Genomic DNA, 13,538 nt, shown 5'->3' with positions numbered 1-13,538 from the left:
TCTTGAGTTTGAGCCCCACATTGGGTGTGGAGATTACTAAGAGAGAAAGAAAGGAAGAAAGGGAGAGAGAAAGAAAGAATGAACCCAGCTTTGCCCTTAGTAGACAACCAAACAACTATTGAATAAAAGAGGTGAAGAAAGCAGCCATGAGAAAGACCCACAACACTGTGAGGATTCAATATGGCCAACTTTTATCTCCCCCACTTTGTGCACAGAAATGTGCAAGGTACTGAGATACCTGAATTATAGGATGGAACTTGTGAGCCAAGATAATGCAATAAAGGAAAACAGGCCTGTCAGGCAAGGCAGAATGTTATACTAAAGAGATACCAAGAAGATATTGTAGGAATGTGATTAAATGAGATAATGATGTGAAACTGTTTTGTAAACCATGAAGTGGTGGTGGAAAGGATTATTGTTATTGTTATAAGTGGGCTGACATTCCTGGAAGAAAAGTAAAGGATAATTTCTGAGAGTCACAGGAATGGGAAGTTGGCAGGCAGCCCTATGGGGCCTGGTTCCCTAACTGAGCTCAGCCTGGACTCAAGCGACAAGGTTGACAGAGTCGTTGGCTAGGGAAGGAAGCCACTGGAAACATGAAGATGTGTTCCCAGAGCCCCTTGTTTGCACCTCAGTTGTAACACTTACCACATTCTGCAAGTGTCTGAGCCAGTCTGGGTGGACAATAACCACTCAGTTTGGTGGCTAGCAGAGCTGCAGTTGAACCCACAGGAGCTAGGCCAGTTACTTTCCTCAGCCATATCAATGAGAACACCAGTCTCAAAGGTTGCTCTGAGGAGAGTGCACCGTGTTTGGTGCACAGTAGGACTCAGGAGCTTTTCCTTTCATTCCAGTCACTAAGCAGGATGCTTTCCAAGAGCAGGGATCCAGCCTTATTCGTTTAAGTAATCTCTCAGTGCTTTTATAGTGACTGAATTGAACTGGGATCAAAGAGCATCTCATTGTCCAATGCTTAATTTTATACATGAGAAATGAAGAGGCCTACAGGGCAACTGTGACTTGTTCACAACCCACTGCTACTCTATGGCTGGATCCTAAGCTTGCATCGCCTTAATCTCACTTTGGACCTATGTGCAGGAAAGGGGAGAAGAAGAGAGACCTATCCCCTTGAGCAAGCCCTTATGCCAAGTCGAGACACGTTAAGAATCAAAAATTTCCTGAGCCTTATCTCTCTCTTAGGCAAGCCATGGGAAGGTTCTGGATACAGGTCTGCTAGAGTCCCCTAACTCCAAGAGCAAAGGGCAAGTGGGGGACCATAACCAGGGTCAAGGCCACTGAAATTAACTTTGTCAAAGGGAGATTGCAAATGAAGTGAGGTTATTCCAGGGCTGTCTTGTGTAATTTCCAGACTGATCCCTAGAAATGCCGGGACCTATAATTATGTTTCACCTTTTTATTTTAAGAATGTACAGAATTTCTTTATTCTCTGGAAAAAGGCATTGCCTAGAGGCAGAGATGTTGGATTAAGGGATGTCCGAGAAGTCTGGAATCCTAAACATAAACAAGAGCCCCATTTGGCTGGGAAATTGTATCTTGGAAGAGTCTGAGGCAAATGGGCATTCATCAGAGGGAGTGAAATATCCCACCAAAATGGATGACACAAACACAGCTTCTGACATAAAAAATGAAAAGAAGGGCATGTGACCCATACCAAGGATGGCTTTCCTTTCCACAGTGGTAGTAGCGATTGCATCTCTCTGCATCAAGGCGTGTCCCTTCCTGGGTCTGGGAAATCATGTGGGCAAACAGGCTAAGTGACATTCACATCCAAATAGGGAAACGGGAGCTGAGCCAGGTGACTGCACAGGCAGCAAGGAAGGCAAGGCCTCAGTGGTAGTTAGAAAAATGAGGGCCTGGTGGGTGCCAGCCTGCAGAGACCCCTTCTTGGTGTTAAGGTCTTGGACAAGGGGGGCGCCTGGTGGCACAGAGGTTAAGCGTCTGCCTTTGGCTCAGGGCGTGATCCCGGCGTTATGGGATCGAGCCCCACATCAGGCTCCTCCGCTATGAGCCTGCTTCTTCCTCTCCCACTCCCCCTGCTTGTGTTCCCTCTCTCGCTGGCTGTCTCTATCTCTGTCGAATAAATAAATAAAATCTTTAAAAAAAAAAGGTTTTGGACAAGGAAGAGCACCCACTAACACTGAAGAATGACAGCTGATTAATACCAGTGGGAAGGGGACTAAGCACAAAAGCTAAAGTCCTCCAGTGTCACTTGGCAGTTCAGGTGACCAGAGCAAAGTGCTCTTTGCATCATTGCCTCCTAAGATTGTTGGACAGCAAAATTCATTTGGGTTTGCCAAGCACTTTGAGGTTCATATATGTGAATTGCTAATCTGCTGAAACCTGCATCCTTCAGCAGGTCATTGGAATTAGACTTGGTTCTTCCAGGGAAAAGATAGTAAAAAGTCAGTGTCTGTTCTCAGAGAGAAATAGACACGACCAGATCAAGAGGTTGGCCTAAGTCGTCCTCCTGCTCCCCCAAGAGAAAGTCAGGTAGCACCTGAAGTACCCAGGGGTGGGGAGCAGAGTGTAGTTTCATTGGTGTTGGATGGCTAGAAAATCTGGAATTGAGTCCAGATGGAGCCCAGGAGCCCTTTCTGCCAGGTTTTTTTAGTCTCTAGGTAAAAAACCTGGACTGTAGTAACAAATCTTACCTGGTTCTTATTGACATAATTAAATGGGATTAGTGATAACCCTTTGCTGAAGCAAAAAGTATTATCTACACCTGCATGCCTACAGCCTAGAAGACTACTAAGTCAAAAGGGTGACTTTCCCAACCAGGATGGAAAGCATTTCTGAACAGGAGGGAGTTGATCTTTGACACGTGTGGCCACTTTGTCTGCAGAGGGAGGAGCCAACTGCAGTGCTAGACAGGAAAGAGTTGCCTTACTGCCACCAGTGGAGAATTCCCCCTTGAGCTTCTGTGGGATCTGAAGGCCTTTAGCATCCCAGGCAAGCACTTACATCTGAGTCTAAAACCCAGGTGAGGGCTTTCATTCCACTGCATTTCAGACCCTTCCCCCAACCTCTCTCTGCCTTGAGACAAGAGCCCTATGCCCTAGGACTAAAGTGACTGCCTCTCTGCCCCCAAGTGACATGCATGTCACACCTGTGGACCTGACCCACTGCTTTCCTTCCCTTGCCATTCCTACCTCCCTGTCAGGCTGGTGTCTAACCCTGCCACTAAAATCCTTCTCTCAAATTACTGAGAACTGAGTGATTCCCCTTCCAGGAACTCTTCTTGGTCTGCATTTTCTCCAACCTCCAACATCTGGAGGACACTCCTTACTCTTTGAAATGTCTTTCATGGCTTCTGGGGAATTTGCCTCTTCTGGTCTCCTGTTCAGTCTTTGTCCAACATCTACCTGGAAATTCTGCCAGGCTGGTCATCTCTTGCTACTACTCTGTGCCTTCCATGGTTCTTCAGAGAATGAATCCCTTCAACGACTGGAACTCTTAGGAACTCCCAGATTTGTATTTCCAGTCTGCCTGAGTTCCTCTCTGGGATCTCCTTCCCCTCTAGATGGTATCAGACTGAAACCCAGCAGCTAAATGTGTTTCAGTCAAAATTTGATGTCTTTCTCTTTGACCCATTCTCCATTCTTTTTTTTTTCAAACAGTTCTCATAAATTTATTACTGAACCAACCTACTAGTGCAGAAGCAGAGAAACAAAGAGAAAAAAAATTATTTTCCTAATAAAACACATCCAACAGCACAGAGAGAGTGGTGACCTTTTCAACATGACATGGTAAGATGTTGGTGACCTTCATACAGTATAAATATGTGTGCCATCTCATAAGTGATTCCTTATAGGTTCAGTTTGGTTCTTCTCCAAAGTCTCCTCTTGGAGTTATACCTGATTTTTTAAACCTTGTTTAAAAAATATTTTATTTATTTGTCAAAGAGAAAGAGCGAGCAAGGGAACAAGCAGGAGGAACGGCAGGCTCCCCACTGAACAGGGAGCCCAATGCGGGACTCGATCCCAGGACACTGGGATCATAACCTGAGCCGAAGGCAGATGCTTAACCGACTGAGCCACCCAGGTGCCCCATATACCTGATTTTATTGCCAGTTTTCATCGGAATCCGTGGGGAATGGGATGATTCTACTTTTGTTTCTCAATCAGGAAGCCCTTGATCCTAAAAGTTGTGTAAGAAAACATGAGATGGGTGCACAGAGTCAAATGCACACAGCACAATGGCACAAAAAGGGAGAGGGAACCCCATCCTTTCAATCAGCCTCCCTTCATCACTCTTTTCTTCTGCATTAACATCACTTTCCTGGGTGTTCCAGGTTGAAAACTCTTAAATCTTTGGAGATTTCTTTAACATCACTCATCAAACTCAAAGTTAGTTGCTCAACATTATGATTTGTCCCCTTGCTTTTTCGTCTGTTCTTTTGATTTCTGTCACTACCACCCATTCCGGAAATGCTCTTAGTGACTCTCTCGTAATCAATTACGCACAAATTGTTAGACTGATTTCTTGTAAATCACAGGGCGCCTCGGTAGCGCAGTCGTTAAGCGTCTGCCTTGGGCTCAGGGCGTGATCCCGGTGTTCCGGGATCTGGATCGAGTCCCACATTGGGCTCCTCTGCTGGGAGCCTGCTTCTTCCTCTCCCACTCCCCTGCTGTGTTCCCTCTCTTGCTGGGAATCTTAAAAAAAAACAACCATGTCACACCCCTACTCAAAAAACTTCCATTTTTAAGGAAGTTGTAGTGGATTGCTCTTGTAATTAAGAAGAAAAAAACAATTTTAAGCCTTCCATCATCAGACATTGACTCTTGGCTTGGCATTCAAAGTCTTCCTTCTGTTTGGCCCTCCTTCACTCCGGTTTCTTCATGGAATGTGTCATAACCCCATCACCTGAGATTTTGCTTTCCATGGTTTCAGTTACCTGAGGACAAATGACGGTCTGGATTCAGATGATCCTCCTTCTGAGTCATTGTCAGAAGGTCGAGAGTAGCCCAGTGCTATGTCACAACGACTACGTCATTCACCACACTTCATCTCATCACGTATGAATTTTATCATCCTCACATCATCACAAGAAGAACGGTAAGTACAATACAATAAGATATTTTGAGAGAATGTGAAAGAGACACTGACTACACTTAACTTTTATTATATTGTTATAATTACTCTATTGTATGATCAGTTATTGTCATGCTTTTCTAATTCATAAATTAAACTTTATCATAAGTATATATATATATACATATATATACATATATATATGAAAAAGCCATAGTATATACAGCATTCAGTACTATCTGTGATTTCAGGAATCCACTGGGTGTCTTGGAATACATCCCCCCCATGATCAGCGTAAAATGTTCCACTCTGGATTCCATGGGGCATCAGAATGCCTCAAGATATCAATAGGGATTCTGGGATTAGTTTCTCTCTTACAAAATTATTTTTTCAACTAGAGGATTTTTGATAAATCTTTCCTATTGATAATGGTTGTTGTCATGGTATATTACAAACTTCCTTGATGACTTCGTCTGGCTCTTTCTTTCTTTCTTTCTATCTTTCTTTCTTTCTTTCATCTTTCTTTCCCTCCTGGAGAAGTTACAGTCGATGGAACGTGGTTCATGATTTGAAAAAGGCTGGCTCCGCATGCTGCCCTTGGCCAAGCCAGCTTTTGTCATCCCTTACTGCATTCCGCTCTCTTAGTAGTTGTATGGGGTCAAGGGATAGTGCCACATTTTGAAGGGGATACAATTGAGGCTCAGGCATTTTTATTTAGCCAGGGTCACAAATAAATAAAACCAGAACCTCGGTCTGAATTCTGATCCTGAAGTCTTTACAGCTGCCCACACTCTCCCCAAAGTCCTCCCGGCCACTTCAGATTAGACCTGGGCACATCACAGCTCTCTGGGCTGCAGCATGGAAAGGTGGGAAGGTGCAAGGAGTAGAGAACAAAATCCCTGACTCCAGTCAAGTCTTTCCACCTGCTGGAGCCACGAATGTGTTGATGACTAACATTTTCTGTTTATAATCCTTTTTTTTTTTAAGATTTTATTTATTTATTCGACAGAGATAGAGACAGCCAACAAGAGAGGGAACACAAGCAGGGGGAATGGGAGAGGAAGAAGCAGGCTCGTAGCGGAGGAGCCTGATATGGGGCTCGATCCCATAACGCCGGGATCACACCCTGAGCCGAAGGCAGACGCCCAACCGCTGTGCCTCCCAGGCACCCCATATAATCCTTTTGTTTTTGTGCATTCTATATTAATTCACCACAGAAAGTGGGTAAGATGGCTCTCCTTCCTTCCTTCTCTTCTTTTTCCCTTCCTCTCCTCCCTTCCTCCTCTCTCTTTCTCTCTCTCTTTCTTTTTTTCCCCTCCTTTCTTATCTCCATTAGATAATACATTCTCAGAGGATAGCACCATATTCCTCAGTATACACGTCATAAATAAATACACATTCACATTTAATGTGTATACATGGCCAATTACGTGTAAACAGTAACTGCCTGGGTCGCCCATCTTCTCGTAAATGCCTCCTCATTTCTTCTCTTTCTCTGTGTCCCCTCTTCGTGTAGATAATCCCACATGGGGACTGTCAGAGCAGAGAGGAAGTTAAGAAATCAGCCAGTCCACCTTCTGTATTTCCCAAGGGAGGAGTGCCCGGAGAGGGTGTGACTTAGCTCGGTAGCAAGGAGAGGGCCAAGCTGGTCTCTGAGCTGAGCCTGACTGAGTCTCCAAGGCCAGAGATTCGCTGCACTTTCGTGCTTATTTAAGCTCTAGGGGGAGAACAGACAGCTTGGGGATCTGGGCTTTGTGCTCTTGTCTTGGGTGGATTTCAGCAGTCCCCAAGGAGCTCTGAGCCCTCAGGGACCATGCCCCGAGGGTCACAATGTGTCTTAGCAAGGGAAGTTTCCTGTCGCTGCCCTTCTGAGCTGCTTCCGTCCTCCATGTTAAGGCCTTTGGGCCAGTCTGCGGGGAAGCAGCCACCAGGGCTCCCTGCCTTTGGCTTCCACCCAGACTGGGCCAGGCTTGTCCTTCCTGTTGCTCAGCCTCTGACACATCTGATCACCAGGGCTCTGGTGTTCTTTATGAGAATTTTCTCCTCGATTGTTGCTGCAGCATAGGCAAGAGAGCCGGGAGAAAGGGATTTTCCCCCAGACATAAAAACTGTAGAAACAGACCTGATCAGCACAGATTCTCCTCTTCCTCCCCTGGAGACAGGCACGGGGCTGGCCGTGGACGGGTGAGCTAGGTGAGCACTGCAAGGGTGGCCTGGAATGAAAGGGGAGCCCTAGTACCTCCATCTCATTTTGTTCTTTTCGTTCTAATCTTTCAAAAGGTCACATATTTGTTTGCATATTAATTTATGCCACAAATGTTTAATGAGCTCCTAATAAGGGTCAGACACCCTGAGGCAGAGCAGTGGGCAAAGACACCAGGGAGAAGGCATCTCTTTCTCGGCCTGAACTTCGGGCCTCCTGTCTCTTCGCCCACAGGCTGTGATGTCAGGCTTTCGCATGTCCCTCCAGAGGGGTTCTATTCCGTGTACAGATGTATGAGGCCCGCTTTGATTTTGTGCACACAGAGAGGTACAGTCAGACCATGGGCTCCGATCTCTTAAATTAAAAGCAAGTGGTCTGGTGGGCGACGCTTCTCACCACAGATTCAAGTCACCAGCCCCAATGAGTGATTCAGAACTGTCCTGTGGAGTTTGGTTTCAGTCTCTAGAATGTTCCTGAGAACGAAGCACCTTGCTGTCCACCATAGAAGGCCCTAGAAGCTCCTGCACTGGGGAAGTTGCTAGGATCCTTGGAGCAAGGGTATTTATTTCTACATGTCCTGGGCTAGGAAATGCTGAATCACTTTTGCTTAGATTTAAAGATTAACTTACTGGGGCGCCTGGGTGGCTCAGTCGTTAAGCGTCTGCCTTCGGCTCAGGGTGTGATCCTGGCGTTATGGGATCGAGCCCCACATCAGGCTCCTCCGCTATGAGCCTGCTTCTTCCTCTCCCACTCCCCCTGCTTGTGTTCCCTCTCTCTCTGGCTGTCTCTCTCTCTCTGTCAAATAAATAAATAAAAGCTTTAAAAAAATAAAATAAAGATTAACTTACTTTCTTACTAGTATAGAAGTCCCAAGAACTTCCTGGTCTTGGCAACCTTCATTCCTGCTCCAGGTCATGCTGAGAGCCAGAAGCTTGCAGCATAGGGGAGATGGTGCTGCGGCAGGAGTTTCAGGACAGGGCCCAGGTTCCTGATTGGAGTTGTCACCCATGGATACTTAGAGGCCTGCGGTCATGTGTCTGGATGCTGTGGTGAGCAAGGCGAGTGGGAAGGGACAGACTGACAAAGAAATGAACAAAGTAATTTCAATTACTGATGATGATGAAGAGTGATCAAGGGTGTGACACGGTGCCTGGAGAGGCCTCTGGCCAGGGCAGGAGTCCTGGGCTTGCAAGCAGGTGGATTTGAGCAGAGACCTGAATCTTACAGAGTCCAACTGGAAACAAGCATTCTGGGCAGAGGGGAATAGTGGGTGCCAGCACCATGTACGGGACAGAACACCTGGCAAACTGGTGAGCAGGGATGAGGCGGGAGAGGCTGGCTGACATTTTGGGCCTGGGAGGAGGTGGGATTTTATTCCGATGGGAAGAAGGGAGCATACCGTGGAGCCCTATGAGTTCTGTTTCCCACTGGTAAATTCCTTATTTGGACTCAGCCATCTTCCAGCAATCTGATCGCGGGCCTATGTTCCTTTATTCAAGGATAATATTGAGCCTCCAGGGTGGCCAGACCTAGCAAATGAAAACAGAAGATGCCCAGTCAGATTTGAATTTCAGATCAATGACAGATAGACCTTTAGTATAAATCTATCCGAGAATGTCAGAGTATCTCGCAGGTGCCAGGCCACCGCTGGGAGTCAGTCCAGGTTTGAGTAATCCATTTCACACGACCCCTTAGCTTGGTGCCTTTGGAGCAACTGGTCAAATGTGAAGGTTAGAATCTGGTGTGGCTTGGGAGAGAGAGATGAACCAACTTCAAAAGTCCACTTTGGCCCCAAACTGTGACCTTGAACTGGTGATTCTTTTGGGTGCCCCAATTCTTATCAGATTCCCGTGTAACATTGATTGAAATGCCTCTGGTGTTCCCTGCATCACAAACATGTATCATGTTGTATCCTGTTTCTCAGACGGATCTAGGTTCTGGCCTTTTTCATGGGAGTTAAGAGAAGAGAGGGGAGCACTTTCAGCACTCATCCACTGTCCTCACCGGCTGTGAGTACCAAGGTAAGGTGTGAAGGTTGGAAGAACCCAGAGAGAAATGATGGGGCCGTGGGCTGCTCTTCCCATCACAGGGACTGAGTGGACACTGCCGTGTCGTCTCTGTGTGCGAAGCCCACCAGCCCTGCACTCTGCAGTCAAGGCATGAGGGTGTCCCATAGCCAGGCCAACCACAAGCATGGCCTGTGGCCGTTTCAGGACACAGTCAGGGAGGGATAAATAATCCCTGAAAAATAATCTCCTTAAGCTTTTGGGTCTGAAGAGAACTAGATGCTGAGAGAGAAACAGATCCTGTGAATGAAGGATTTGGGTGTGGCCCAGCTGCGACTTCCTTCTGTTGGCACCAGAAGACAGAGGAACGTTCTGGAGGCAGGAAGAACTTCTTTAAGAGATGAATTCCCTTTTCCTGGGGAGGGGGTGGCTCAGGAAACGGTGTGGTAGCTGCTGGGCAGGGTGTTAGGAGTCCTCAGATCAGGGACCTGGCTCCAGAGCATCTGCTCCGGTTGGTTTGTGGTGATGTCAGGAGTGCCCTGGCCCCTGGTCACCTGCTGTTGGGAGTCCACATTATACAGGGGGTCAGTGACCCCATCTTGGTTATCGTCACTGTCTGACCCACACCCCTGTGCACATTTAGCCCTGTTTGCGCCACCCTCACCCCCAATTTGTTTCTGGGATATTGGCCTGTGTGTGGTGGGGGGAGAAGGACCTGAGGGGATCCAGGGATTTGATCCCTTTTCTGGAAATGGGGGCTCAGCCACTTTCCCCACCCATCAGTGTCCTCCTGGACATGACCCAGGCATCAGCTGTATTCAAGGTGTTGTGTGGCAGCCACTGCCCTCCAGAATGCCACCGGAGGGCTGGCAGTGCCAATGCCCACCCAGTATCCTCTTCAGTAGCCAGGCACCAGGGCCGGCCCATCCCCTTCCCACAGTCTTGGTGTCTACGTAGCAGAAGTTGAAACATCATCCAGCTCTGACCGGCTGGCTGTGGAAGGTCTCCCCTCTGTCCTGTCACAGTGTCCCCCACCAGTCTCTGGTTTCCCATCCTACAGTGTGCTGCTCTCATCTCACAAGTGGGGCATGGCTCACTCCTACTTGAGGCCCATTGTCAGACTCCTGGTGAAATGTCCTCTCCCTGAGGGCAGGGACTTTGCCTGATATGGCTCCTGCTGTGTCCCCAACATTCAGCATCCAGTAGGAGCCAAATAAATGTTTGGCAAGTAAAGGAGGGAATGGTATAACCCTAACACCTGGAGACCAGCATCTCCTATCCCACATGATACAGGAGAGGAACTGAGAGACTCTGCGGTGAAGGTTATTCCACATGCCTGCAAATGAGGACAAGGCCAGGCCACCCCGGGACTGGCAACTTCCAGCCCATCCTTCCCAGCCAGGCGCTGGGTTCCAGTCGGGTCAGCCCAACCTGGTGGGAACATTGCCCGAGCCACCACGCCCCCTGGTGGCCGAGGATGGAGCAGGCCGAGCTGCCCACAGCAACTGGTGACACACGCGATGAAGACAGAGTAGGAGGTACACTTCCGGTTCAAAGCCATACTTCTGAGCACTTTGTACTTAACCCTTTAGGGGAGCACTTGTGTGCAGACCTCTATAGCAGCAGGACTCCCTCAGGACCACACGCTCCCTCCGGACAGAGTGTGGCTAACTGCAGGTGGAGGCTCGACTCCCTGTTGCACAGACCCACTTAGTGTGGAATCATGGTTAGAAACGACACTCGAGGGGCGCCTGGGTGGCACAGCGGTTAAGCGTCTGCCTTCGGCTCAGGGCGTGATCCCGGCGCTGTGGGATTGAGCCCCACATCAGGCTCTTCCGCTATGAGCCTGCTTCTCCCTCTCCCACTCCCTCTGCTTGTGTTCCCTCTCACTGGCTGTCTCTATCTCTGTCAAATAAATCAAATAAAATCTTAAAAAAAAAAAAAAAAAAGAAAAGAAACGACACTCGAGGGGCGCCTGGGTGGTGCAGTCATTAAGCACCTGCCTTCGGCTCAGGGTGTGATCCCAGTGTTCTGGGATCGAGCCCCACATCAGGATCCTCTGCTAGGAGCCTGCTTCTTCCTCTCCCACTCCCCCTGCTTGTGTTCCCTCTCTCGCTGGCTGCCTCAGTTAAATAAATAAATAAATAAATCTTTGAAAAAAAAAAAAGAAAGAAACAACACTCGAAACAAAACAAACACACGCTGACAGTGGCCCATCTCTAGAGAGCTGTGTTTCAGAGAGCTTTCCAGAATATCTACGATAGGGATGGGGCAAATGGTGCTGATCTCTCCCCCACAAACTCCTCATCCAGTGTAAGAATGCTATTATTTTAAAAATGACATTTATTGTAGCAGCCGTAATTCATTGGAGTATCGTATTTTTCGTGAAGCGCTACTGTCATAGTTCCTTTAACTATTTTCAGGTCCTTGAAAAAAAGTACCCAAAATATCAAAGTACTAAGGAAATCAAATTCACATAGAAATGAATCTTTCCTTCCTTTTCCCAACCAATTGCATTGCAGTCTCACCATGTGAGCATGACCTGGGGGTGAAATAAGCTTTTGAATTCTTCAGCCATCCTCCTCCTCCCCCTCCCTGGCTCCCTGGGGACCAGCAGCTGCCCAGGAGAGGGTGGGGGATGAGGAAGTGGAGCCCCTGTGGCCCTCAGAGTCCAGCTCCCTCACCCCCCACCTCTGCCCCTTGACCTAGGGGGTCACCCCACCCTCCTCTGACCCCAATAGCCCTTCAGCCTCTTGTGTCCACTTGGCAACTCTGAACTGACTGGGGTTGCATCAACGTGGTTCAAATCCAGGAAGGCATGTCAAGTGCTGGACAGACAGGCCCACAGAGGCAAGGCTGCCTGCCTCTCCCTGAGTAGCTTTCTTTGTGGGGAAATGTAAATCTAACGGGCTCTGCTGGGCCAAAGGGGAAAGCCAATACACACGTGATCATTTTCAATTCCAAGAGCCCCCCAGTACCCATTGGCCTGGAGGTGTGAAGTTCACACTCCCTTGTAGTACAACAGGGTCCTGTTGGCATTTCGGCCGGGGGGCGGGTACCCAGTCATGGTGACCCAGCGTGCTGACACCTGCGGACAACATAGGCAGGTGTCCACAGTGGTGTCTGCCAGAACTGTCTGTGCTTTTCCTCCTGGGCTGTCCCCTGGACCTGCCAACATGTGCCAGGCTTGGGCCACGACATTCCTGGCTGATGCTGGGCTGCTGAGTGGAGCAGCCGCGGGGAGAGTGGCCCTGGCAGGGGGAGAGGTGGGAGCAAGCACAGAGTGTTCCAGGACCATTCAGGGAGGAGGCTGGACAACATCCAGGTGGGAGATATGGCTGTGACTTGGGGAGGGGCAGTTGAGATAGCCAGAAATGGGTGGAGTGACAGGCAGGCAGGAATTCTAAGGATTGGGGTGTGTGTGTGTGTGTGTGTGTGTGTGTGTGTGTGTGTGTGTAGCACAACTAACGAGCCCTGCCTTAGCTGCTCAGTGCTTGGGCCAGCTGCCCTGGCCACCCGCTGGCCTCTACGAGGCCCACTCCTGTTTCCCTCCTCTCCCCCCGCCATCCTGTGACTACTTCCTGGCTGTGTTCGCCGTCCACTTCCCAGACCCCGCAGAGCTTCTCCATACCCTGTCCATCTGTCCTGACCAGTCCTCCTGAAAGGAATCTGCTTGGGTTTACCCGAGATGTTCCCCAAAACCTGACTCCAACAGCCACTCTTTGTTCACTAATATCTGGCAATTTGTGGGAAATTCTCTGGGAACTGCGGATTTATTCAACCAGGGCATTGTTCAGCAGCACCCAAATGAGCCTACTTCCTGTGAAACAGTGGCCATCTCGGGACTGGCTTACTAGTCACACGTGATTTACTCCCAGCTGGTGGCCACATGCCTGCTGGTGGGTGGCTTGTCACATGGTGGATTTGTGGCTGGGATTTTTGGGTGGGCTCAGGATGTGAGTCGTGTGGAAAGGCTGTGAAACTTGAGGTGGGAAAAACGATGTCCAAGCCGATAGGACAGGCAGAGTCCGCCCCGAGTGGTAAAGCCATTCATGGCTGGGTGGTTGGGTGTGGCGCAGAGGGGGGCAGGCGTCAACATGGGGTTGGTGGGATCACTGTGCTGGGGGAGGTCCTTCCCGGCAGGCTGTGTGGAATCACTGATACACCCAGTGCCCAGTGGTTCGGCCTCAGGACCATGGCTCAAAGGAAAGCTCAGACATGCCCCTAGGAGTGAGCAGCTGAGAGCACCTTGGTGTTATTAACGGGCACAGTGATGA

The sequence above is a fragment of the Ailuropoda melanoleuca genome, chromosome 4 (assembly GCF_002007445.2).
Source record: "Ailuropoda melanoleuca isolate Jingjing chromosome 4, ASM200744v2, whole genome shotgun sequence".
Classification (NCBI taxonomy): domain Eukaryota; kingdom Metazoa; phylum Chordata; class Mammalia; order Carnivora; family Ursidae; genus Ailuropoda; species Ailuropoda melanoleuca.
Note: the sequence above shows the minus strand (reverse complement) of the source record.